Raw genomic sequence first — 11,301 nt, 5'->3', positions numbered from 1 at the left:
AGTTCATATACATTGCGAAGGAATAGTCGATCGCTTGGCTCTTCCAGACAGCCTCCTCGATAATTGATCGTCTATGAGCCTTTGGAGAAATTTGTTTTCCTTCGAGACGGCTCGCCGACATCCGTTTCCGGGTCGCTGCTGGAGGACCGAGGAGTCGAGGACGCGAAAATTAGAGAAATGACAAACGGCTCATTTCGCAGGACTCAAATGCATCGACTTGACGCCGGGTCGACCGGCAACCCTACCCGACAGGCGCATAGATGCGAGGGCCCGCTCATCACTGCGTGCACGACTGTGGCCGCAGTTTTAATTAAATGTATTATGTTAACAGATTTCACATAACTGTATTAGGTTAGTTGAAAGCAAAAATATTAAGTTTGAATTCAAAACATAAGGTTCAACTTAATATCATTGCTTTAAACTAACCTAATACAGTTATGTTAACTCTGTTGAAATAATACATTTAATTAGAGTCAACATTTCAGCGTATTTCATTTGCATTTAAAGCTTCAGACACAGAATCCACACTTTTGGAACAGGGCTGAAACATATGGGGTTGCTTCAATGCATGATGTGTTTGGTATTTCGAGACAAACACTTCAGAGACATGTTCTATATAGATATAATATATTGTTGAAAAAGAGTATATGGGGACCTTTAATTGAAGTCACCCCAGTTTATATTTTATAAAGTTACATCCAGAAACCAATGGTTACTAAGGATAAAAGCTGAATTTGATGACATTATATTGTGCCTAGTGTAGTAAAACAGATCTGATGAGTGTTTACTGCCCTCAAATGGTCACAGAAGGGAATAACAACACTAGGTTAGAATGGGAATGATTTATCGACACGCTTTGTTGGTTTGCCTGGTGAACGGGGCTCTCTGTACTGTATGTTTAAAATACTATAAGGGAAGTATTATAGTATGGCACATAATATTAAAATAAAAAAAAAGTTTTTCCAATTTACAAGTGTATAAAAATGTAATATGTTCAAAACAGTAATTGTAAAAATATCTTGAAATGAGTCAGAGTATTGTATGTTGAAAAATAATGGTAGAGCATGTTAAACATTTCATGACAAAAATGTGTAGTACAGTATGTCGAAAATATGAGAAAAACAACATATAGTATGTCAAAAAATATCACAAAAAACTGAATAAAAAAAAGAAAATAGTATAGTGTGTCATCTTAGTAAACAATAGTATAATAGTTTAGTATGTTGGGGAAAAAATGATAAAGTCTAGTATGTCGAAATAGTTGGAAAAGACAGCATAGCATGTGGCAGTGGCTCAGTCAAGTAGGAGCTTGGACTGGGAGCTGTAGGGTTGCTGGTTCAAGTCCCCGACCAGACCTAAATATTGAGTGTCGACTGCTACTTGGAGAGGTCCCAGTTCAGCTCCTGCCCTGCTGTGGTGCCCTTGAGCAAGGCACTGTACATCCCCCTTCCCCCTCACTCCCCATTGCTCCCCGGGCGCTGTACAATAGCTGCCCACTGCTAGGATGGGTTAAATGCAGAGGCCAAATTTCACTGTGTGCTTGTGTGACCATAAAAGAGGGTTTCATCCCTCCAATTCTATTCTACAGAATTGGAAAACATAATACAAAACCTTGTTAGTGATGGTGATGGTGTGGTAAAGTACATACATACATTACACTATTTGTCTGTTGTTGTAATAAAGTAAATTACAAATGTGCAAATAAAGGATTCTTATATTTTGGCTATTCTTCTGGCTTTGAATTGAGTGGAAGAAGTCCAGACAAGGAAGGTATTGATAGGCTCTGACTCCAGCAGTGCATTGGAAAGCATTAAACATAGGCCTTCAGAAACAAGACAAGACATAGTACCGGAAATAGCACAAACACTTCAACAAATTTGAAGGGCAGGAGCGGTCACCTATTTCATCTGGATTCCTGCACACATTGGGGTGGAGGGAAATTATCTGGTATATGCAAAGTTGGAGACAAAGAAGAGACAAATTAGTATGAGTGTGAAATATTGCAAGGCTAAGATCACAAGCATCATGAAATCCCAAATGAAAAAGAAATGGCAGGATGAGTCAGTGTAATAGAGGAGTAAAGGACAGACATTGTTATAATGTTAGTTGGAGAAACAAGAGAAGTCAACACAATAACGTGCGGCAAATGTGAATATTGTAGCAAGCTAGCAATGACAAAACAATTGCTGAAGTTTTTTTGCAATTTCTAAGAACTGAAGCAAGTACTGAACAGAAACCACACAGAATTAAATATATTTTGCGACGGAGTTCAGGGGATGTGGCGTAGGCCTACAGGGCAGTATTTAGGTCTTAAAAATGGAATCCCAAATGAAAAAGAAACGGCAGGATGAGTGTAATAGAGGAGTAAAGGACAGACATTGTTATAATGTTTACAGGTAAATTGGAGAAACAAGATAAGTCAACATAACATGTTAACTGTACTTACTGTGTGCCCTCCTTTCTTCTCTTCCCGGGCTTTAAGCTGATAACATGTGTGTTTCTGATGCTCAATAAAGCTAACGTAGTACCTTCGATACACCGCCTCCGTCTGTCGGCACTACAGGCATCAAAATATACTGGTACCAGAAGTACTAGTAATTATCAGGTGTAACTAAAGTCTGATTTAAGACTTGATTATATTTCACATCATTAATCCAAATCTGTAAAGTAACTAAAGGTATTCAATAAATGTAGTGGAGTGAAAGTACACGATTTACCTCTGACTTGTAGTGGAGTAGAAGTACAAAGTAGCATAAAATGAAAATATTCAAGTAAAGTACAAGTATCTCAAAATTGTACTAGTAGTAACGTTTTCAGAAATGTGATTTAATGCTATGTATTGCTGAATTCATATCAGAAATCTACAGACACAATTAGAGATTGTAGTACAACAAACAAAATGGACGCAGGATTTGCCCCAAACACAGATAGATCAATGCTGAAAGGGACAGATCACAAAGTGTTGCAAAGGTATATGTATCAATTTACATATACCTTTACCAAACAAAGTACGATAACTCCAAGAATCAGACAGGACATTTGTAGAAAGGATCCAGTTGTATTCCACAGCGCTGATCAGGGGAAGTGGAAACAGGTGAGCATGTGGATGAGGACATCAGGTGAGTGGAGCAGGTGGAAAGTCTGAGGGCATCTGGTGGACACACAGAAGATAGCAATGAACAGATATGCAGTATATGGTGTGGGGCAAAGTGGGAACGTGGCTGGTAGGGAGAGAAAAGAGAAGAGAGGACACTTAAGAGAGTAATTCATCCTGAGTGGGACATGAAGGGGGATCCCTTAAATTCATTCCATCCAATGGTTGTTGAGATATTTCAGTCTGAATGAACCTGGCAATGCTATCCCTAGAGCCATGCTGCTAGACTTAACACAGTTACACAGATTTGTCTTGTTATTTCATACACAGATAACTATGAATAGGCATATGCACATTAAATCAATATAAACTAGGCTCTGTGTGGGTTATCTTAGCTGTGTTTCTGACTAAAGAGAACACAAAAGTGCAATGTGGATGGATTTTAGTCTCATATAAATGTTTTAGCCATTACCTTGGCAGCTAACCTTGAGAGAAAAGTAAAAATATCCATTATTGGAATTACAATGGCTGGCTAGAGGAAGAACTGAGTGAAGAATCTGCACATTATGTCTCCCCTAGCCTCCAATTCATGTGACATTAAGATGTGAAGTGTACTATATCTGTCAGCAGTTATTTAAGAAATCTCCAGAAAATGACATGTTGAAGAAATGCCACTGCAGATAAACCCATGAAAAACTCTGGGATACTTTTCAATAACTGTGCCAAGACCAAGGCTGTGTGTCCTACAGTTGGTCCCATCAACAGGCCCTCGTGTTGGGGGGGGGGCTGGTCCCAGCACTTCTGGAGAGATGTGTCCTGTCTACTCTGCAGCATCAGGAGTGTGTGTGTGTGTGTGTGTGGATTTGAGGTTATGTACAAAAAGTGACTGGTATGATGACTGAGGGGTGAATCACACTTGAATCATTGCAATGATTTCACAGTCTGATGTCATCCTTGGTGTCGCTCTGCAGGGAGCCTCAACTTCAGCAGGTTTCTGGAGTACCTGAGGCAGTCCAAGAGCTCGTAGCAGAGAGGAGGCCATCAGGAGGACCTCTGGGTGCTCCACAGAGACGGCAGCGGCTACACAGAGTGGGAATGATGTGCCCATTTTTAAAAAAAGTTAAAGGTTTAAAAATAATCCAAGTTAAAGGTTTTAAAATAACAACATTAACGTTAACATTAATGTCTTTATGATCACCAACATTTTTTTTTCTCATTTTTAAAGTTATTTTCTGTGAGAGCTGTTAACTGTAGTTTAAAAAATAGACAAAATAAAAGGTAATAGTGCATGGACTATCTCATTTGGAGCTCTATTGAGTACTTTTTTTACAAGTTTGTTCATGGTAATAAAAAGCATGTTTACCAGTGTGGCACGCTGATGTGTAATAGGTTTTCTTTACAACAATGGAGCTCTGTGGCACAGAGGGAGAAGATATGTACATACGGTTTTGATACACATACAATACTTGTGAGATGATACATTCGTTGTTGGGTTTGGAAAATATGGACTTATGTATGTCTTATCCAATAAAATGTCGACTGCAACATCATCCGCTCCTCTCTGACGAGGAGACGATCCAGGCTGTTGACACTGATGGAGACGCATCGACTACAGAGGTGAAAATGCATTTTTATCATTTTACACTCTCTGCTGCACTGACTGGGAACCACCACTAAGGGTCAGTAGTTAGTCACTCTTTATGTCTGAGGGTAACAATGCTCACTTCCATCAGGTTTAACCAAAGGTGAGAGAAGTACTCAGATCTTGTACTTAAGTCAAAGTAAAAGTACCAGAGTGTAGTAATACTCTGTTACAATAAAAAGTCCTGCATTGAAAATGTTAAAAGTATATACGCATGATCAAAAAAATGTCATTAAAGTAAAGTAGAAACAAGTAAAGTAGAAAGTAAAGAAGAAAAAAGTACACATTTCTTTACATGAAAAATGACAAACCATCATATGATAAATGTTTGCAAAAATATTTGTGTGGTATAGTAATAATATACACCACATAACAAGAGATACTGAAGTAAAGTGTAAATAAGTACAATACTAGAGTAAATGTACTTAGTTACATTCACCATTGGTCTACATTTCACAGTATATGCAGTGATGTGTACATGTGTGAGGATTGAACGTGGATTCATTTTTGAATAGTCCATTTTGTTAACAAAGTTGTGCTCAATTGTTTTCAAAGGTACAAAAAAAGACTCAATTAAGACTGGAAGACAGCTTCCTTAGGTTCATAAACTCATCGCACTGAAACCCTCACATTTGATGGGTCTCTTGCAGAGTTCTCAGATATGGTGAAGATGGAGTAGAGATCATCAGATGAATCTGCGCTGCATTGTGTCACTACAAAAAAAGTGTGAAAGAAAGGAAGAAAGCAGACCACCTCCCTAAAGAATGATCCTCCTCTTGGATCAAGAACTTAGGGAATGTTAGATCTACCGGTAATTTTTCCAAAATAAAAAAGGGGTAAAATGGGTGCCGTATGCATTTTCACGCACGTAGTTTCCTTTTGTCTAGAGACGCTAGGATCTTTTTGGCTGCTGCCCCCTCTGTATTCTTTTAAGTGAAGTTCTTTTTTTTTTTTAATATACAAGTTGGGTGTTTTAGTTTTTTTTAGGGAATACATTTGACCAGCCAAGTTTTATTTCTTTCATTTGTTGACCACTTTTTCCCATCCTTACTGACATTTTGAGAAACTTCTGGTATTGTGATCAGGTGAAAATTAATAAACTTAACTTACTGCTGCCTATTTTACATGTTGTGCTTCCTGGTGAACTGAGCTGTTCTCACGACTAGAGGTCAGCAGTGGGTAACTCTTCATGACAAAGAGACACCCTTTTAGAGAACAGCAGCTCACTCCAGGGAGTTCATTCAAGGTTTTTTTCAAAAGGTTATGAGCAGTGGCCTGGCCTGGGCATCCGGGGCTTTAGCCCCGAATGTTTTTTCTGTAGCCCTGGACAATTCTCCCTCAATAATATAATACATTAACCGTGCTTTCCCTGAACCTCATCATGAGAGGACGGTAGAAATGTAATTTCCTGTGTTCAGTGAATGCAACAGAGGCAAGACACCAGACCAACCAGAGAGTTTAATGGAAATAAACATCTGTCTTATTGGCTGACAGATACCTATCCTGTGAGCTGTAACAATTTAAAGTTGTCACAGCAACATTCAAAGTTTAAACTGTCAGTCGGACTCAGAGTTTTTGAAGATGGACATAAGAACATTTTTTCTTAAAAAAGACGACAATTCTCAAGTGGTGGCTCACACAACAACCCCAGAGCCAGCACTTGAGCCAGGTAAACAAGGTATGTAAATGTCAGTAAACTTCCAAGTTATGCGAACATGTAAGCAAAGCATAAATTACAGCTACGTTGACGTTACTTTGAATCGCGGGGGCAAGCTAAACCGTTAGCAAGTAGCTATAGCTAGCCAGAGATATTAAAGGGGACCTATCATGCAAAATGCACTTTTGTACGTCTTTTATACATGAATATGTGTCCCCGGTGTGTCAGGGAACTCACCAAGTGTCAGAAAACACACTCTCTTTTCCTCCATACCCAAATCTCTAAAAACCGGGCTGCAACGGAGCTGATACAGATTTGAAATTGTTCTGACGTCAGAAACAGGGAGCTCCGCCTATATGGGCAACTCTCCACCTATCAGGGGAATGGGGGATTGGGCCACGGCCACGGCCATTGCCGCTCGAAAGCGCTGGAGACGCTGTAGTACATATGCCAGGCCTGTAAGTGGCGCAGGTCAAAGGTCTTCTTTGTTATTTATTGAGCTTTAAAACAAATGAATAACGACTCTATATAATAATATAAGAATAAAACACGGAGGACGGACTATCTCTTTTCCTCCCCCTCTTCTGAGAGCCCAGCAGCTGATCTCAGAGCACGCTCCCCTCTCCTGCAGGGGGGCGTGGTCAGCTGCAGCTCATTTGCATTAAAGCTACGTCACAGAATCAGCCCTTGCAAAAACAGGGCTGGAAAAGAGCAAATAGAGCGAAATGAGGCATGGCTAAAATGCATGATCTGTTTGGTATTTTGAAAAAAAAACTTCACAGACATGTTTTATATAGGTATGGCCCTACAATATATTATTCAAATATAGCATGATAGGTCCACTTTAAATAAACACTTTGTCATACAATCTAAATGTAATATTTTTTAGCGTTACCTGGTGATTTCAAAGAAAGCTGAAAATGTTGACTTACTGTTCGACATGAAACTAGAAGCTACGTTACAGTACACAGTTGATCCTGAGTCCTGTCAGTTAAAGTGTTTCATAGTTAACTTAGCTAAGCATCAACCTAGCACTGAAATATATGGATGTTATGTGACAGTATTTCTGAGAAAAAGTTAGCTGAAATGGTGGCATAGTTGCCACTGCTTTACGTGTCGACAGCATGTTTGAACGTATTTGCAGCAGTAAATGTGGCTGTTTGGCCACTGACGTTGCCATAACAACACCTGAATTTAAATGTGCAACCTCTTTTTGTGACAGATTTTTGCATGAAATTATAATTCTTCTGAATGATATTCCTATTGACAGCTAGTTTCTATGTGAACATTATGAGATGGACAGCCAGAGAGAATAAATGAAAAACAGTTATGAAATACTATATGACAGTAAAACAAGAATACAGTTTAAAAGGGGAGTGATTTGTAAAATATAAGAAAAAGAAAATCTGCTTACAGTTCTGTTTCATATGGGTGTTGAGAGATGTATCCATATCTCTTAATGTTGCTCTCAAAGTGCACCAGATTGATGCTTTTAACTTCAATATTTAAAAACAAATCTTCCCGGGGGAGCATGCCCCCGGACCCCCCTAGAGCAGGTGAGGACCCCCCTAGAGGAGGTTAGGTCCGCCCCCCACACCTATATGCCCTGAGCTGATTATTGAGCCTTCATTGTAAGAGTCACGGGTGTACTGTGTAAGTGCGTGTGGAGAGTGTTGCAGTAGAAAATGCCACTGTGTAGCGCCGCGGCCGCCGCCACTGTGGGCTAAGCCTAGGGTTGCAAAATTCCGGGAATTTTCAAAGATGGAAACTTTCCATGGGAATAAACGGGAATAAACTGGGAATTTTCTAAATTGAAGGTTGGCTCTTCATAGGGAACTTAAATATAGTTGGGGAAAGTATATTTTAGCATAATCTTGAATAAAACAAACAGATGCCATTCAAGTACACTTGAATATCCATGCCATTCCTCAATCACATGCACATAGCACACTGCTTACTGCATGGCTATTGAGACCACACCCCCTACAGGCACTGTGCATTCCTCCATCACATGCACAGAAGTATATTTAACTCAACAGTCATGTTTTTGTTCTTCAATGAAACAAATGATTGTTCAATAAAATAGTTAAAACTTGTTCTGTTCTACTTAGAAATAAATCTGTTGAAATGTCATGTTTTTTTAATTGTATCATTTTGCATGGATGTTTTCTTATGACAAAACAAAATGTTTATATATTTATGCTTGGATATGATACAATTCGATTACATTACCCTCAATTCCCAGTTAGTTCCCATAAATTCCCATTATTCCCATGGTTCCAATATGGAATATTTCCAAAATTCCCCAGCTTAACTTCCCATGGAAATTTACCGGAAATTTACCGGAAACTTACCGGAAATGTTCCGCCCCTTTGCAACCCCGCTCACACGGGACCGTTTGCGTTTATGCACAGTATGCGTATTCAAAAAAGTCTTCCGTTCACATGCATTTGTTTCATTTAACGTGTCTGTTCAAACGAGACCGCTGGAAACGCTGTAGTACATATGCCGGGACTGTAAGTGGCGCTGTAACTTCCGCCACAAAATACACCAAAAGCAGTGAAGAAGACTCCGCAGCAGCCCCGCAGCAATGTTGCCATGGCTACCCTTCTGTTTACGCCCCGCCGTGGATTTAGCAACATGTAGTTCATGTAATTCTCCATGTCCACTTGTTGCTGATGGTTGTGGTAGAGGAGCTGTATATTTTTGCACTAATATCTGTAGCATGGTCAGTAGCAGTAGCACTAGCAGTAGCTACTGACAGGAGGAGGAGCATGTCTCCGTGGAGAGGACTCGCTCAGAGAGATATTCTCTACAAACACCGGGTGAGATCCTCCTTTGTCAATATAATGGATCAATGCATGAAATCTGACTCTGTTTATTTTGTTTAAGGAGTATATTGGGCGTTAACAATTCTGGTTTGCCTTTTATAATATTATTTCATTCAAGAACCCCTTGTGCGTTTAATTAACACAGCCATGCTACAGCAGTGAGCAGGAGAGGCGGGGAAAGGTGGGGCTATCGTTATTTTTTCAGGAAATATTGTATAGAGGTGATTACACGGACTCTGTTGACCCCCCAGAGCGTTTCGTTTGCAAATCTATCCACCTTGGGACCCGTTATCGTTTGTGGGGTCAGTTTCTATCGGCCTCGTGTAAATAATAGGGCTATACGCACGCGAAACTATGCAGATACAAGCAGTTTTCTCCTCGTGTAAACGGCGCCTAAGCCCTGAATGTTTCCAGGTCCAGGCGACGCCCCTGGTTATGAGCATACTATAATCACAATGTGCGCTCATGCTGCAGTTTATAACAGTAGTACATGTTGCCATCGAGGGATAAGAGTCCTCATTTCCTGACAAGAGCCAAATTGCCCAAGATTTTACAAAAACTAATAAATACAATCTCTTGCGGAACAAAAAGCATGTTAGTGAGCTCCTGAGAACGCTTTGCATCTGCTTTGATGGAAACTGAAGGGGAACCCTAATCTGTCCATATACCCAAATGTGTTCATATCTCTGGAACAGGCCCTGTGTTCAGGCTGGTAGCTGCACTCCATCTTCACTGTGTGTAATTGTAACGTCTTGCTGCCAGACATTTTGGCAACCCTGCAAAGCCTGTCTCATGACTCTGGTAACTCCCTAAATGCGGCCCCCACCCTGACCAGATCACAACATGCACATCTGGCCCCACACCTCACAGGGCTCTCTCACATGGGGAAGATAGATTAGAGGTCACTGAGTTCATCTGCACTGTAACGTTTTACTAAAGAGAGGTGATAAAGATAGGAGAGGAAAACAAAAAGGCCCTGCTTAAAGAATGCTCTGCTTTCTGTCTGGATCATTGAAAAATATGCATTTTTTTATAGAATTTTATAAAAAGTTGTCTAAAGTTGGTCTTCTTTAATAATTGACTGTGTCCAAGGCTATCAGCAACGATTAACCCTTAATCTAAATGTGTTCGCTTCCCAACAATATAGAGGAGGTGTTAGCACATAGAGGAGGTGTTAGCACATAGCTGCTTTAGTATATATTCCCACCAAGGCAGACCCATAGAACAGGAACACAAATTCATTTCGAGAATGACAGTGTGGACCTTTAGCTGCGTCTGTGTTCCTGTTTCCTGTTGGATGTCAGGACAACAAAAGCTCATAGTTGCTTGTGAGTTTCTTGGAAGAAAGTCATTTATTTCAGTTTGGTTAGTTGTACTGACTTAATAAGAATATCTTTGTCTCAAAAGGAGTTCTATGGAGGCCCATTGGTGCAAACGCGCTATAGCGGCCCAAAAAATATCCAATGTGCTGCACTTTCAAAAACGATGTAAATACATAAACACAAATGGAACGCTTGTTGACGTTTGGGGATTGGCTAAAAGTCACTCTCGCAGAGTAAGTCTGTTTCATAATTGTAAGTGTTTTGTCAGTATATATGAAATGACTAGGTTAGCTACATTAGCTCGTTGGTTACAGCAGATCGTGATTGTCTTGCAGAATTTATTTATTTGCAGTATTTTGTATTCGCAGCTTTTGGTCTATGCAGCAGTAAGGGTTGCAATGCTGTTGTCAAGTTGGTGACTATCTTTCCTAATTTGCATGTGTTTCGGAACATTTGTGTTCTTATATTTGCAGCGTTTTGAAACTGCAGCCGTTTCTCCTAATGGAAATGTTTTGTTCTGTTCTATGATGTTTGCACCCCGCCACTGTAGGGTTCCCTTAAAAAATATATTGATTTAAAAATAAATAAATGATTATTATTTAGTATTAGAAATGTAAGTGTGCCAATTGAACACTCTAATTCTTTCCAGGAATCCACATTTACATCCAGAGCAAATGTTCCTTCTTTTGGAAATGATCCAAACCTGGACCTGTACGTTGCTGTGACTAACCAAGAAAGAAACACAAAGTAGGAGA

Source organism: Trematomus bernacchii, unplaced genomic scaffold, assembly GCF_902827165.1.
Source record: "Trematomus bernacchii unplaced genomic scaffold, fTreBer1.1, whole genome shotgun sequence".
Lineage (NCBI taxonomy): Eukaryota > Metazoa > Chordata > Actinopteri > Perciformes > Nototheniidae > Trematomus > Trematomus bernacchii.
The sequence above is the reverse complement of the archived record's forward strand: the minus strand, read 5'-3'. Positions refer to the sequence as shown.